This window comes from Octopus bimaculoides, chromosome 1, assembly GCF_001194135.2.
Source record: "Octopus bimaculoides isolate UCB-OBI-ISO-001 chromosome 1, ASM119413v2, whole genome shotgun sequence".
NCBI lineage: Eukaryota > Metazoa > Mollusca > Cephalopoda > Octopoda > Octopodidae > Octopus > Octopus bimaculoides.
The window spans coordinates 160,968,615-160,969,197 of NC_068981.1; the positions used below are offsets into that span (position 1 = coordinate 160,968,615).

Here is a 583-nt window from a genome sequence, read left to right on the forward strand (position 1 = left end):
TTCTTATGCATTTCATCCATTTGCTGACAGTACTTCTCTGCCGTAATGGTTTCGCCTGGATCCAAAAAGCTGTGATGGATGAGACCGGCCACAGACCAACAAACAGTAACCATGACCTTCTTTTGGTGCAATTTTGGCTTCGGGAAGTGCTGTGGAGCTTTGTTGGCATCCAACCACTGAGCTGAGCATTGTCGTACAGAATCCACTTTTCATCACAAGTCACAATTCGAGAAACGGGTGGTTCTTGTTGTGTAAAAGAAAGGAAGACGACACTTCAAAACGGCATTTTTTTTGGTTGTTGTTCAATTCATGCGGTACCCATTTCTCGAGTATTTTTGCTTTTCCAATCTCTTTCAAGTGGTTGGAAATTGTCGTATACATTACGTCTAATTCAGAAGCAAGCTCTCGAACAGTCGTGCGTGGATTGGCTTCGACTAAGACTCTTAGTTGATCGTTGTCAACATCTGATAGCCAACCACTACGCTTATCCTCTTCAAGACTCTCGTCACCGCTACGAAATTTCTTGAACCACCATTGTGCTGTACGTTCATTAGTGGTTCCTGGGCCAAATGCATCATTGATA

The 583-nt window shown here is 43.4% G+C and overlaps 1 protein-coding gene across 1 annotated transcript in view; it reads left to right on the forward strand.

The window, feature by feature from the left end:
- The window catches only part of LOC106884413 (WD repeat-containing protein 19), a 123,731-nt gene that overhangs the window by 98,383 nt on the left and 24,765 nt on the right, over window positions 1–583 (forward strand). The window lies entirely within an intron of this gene.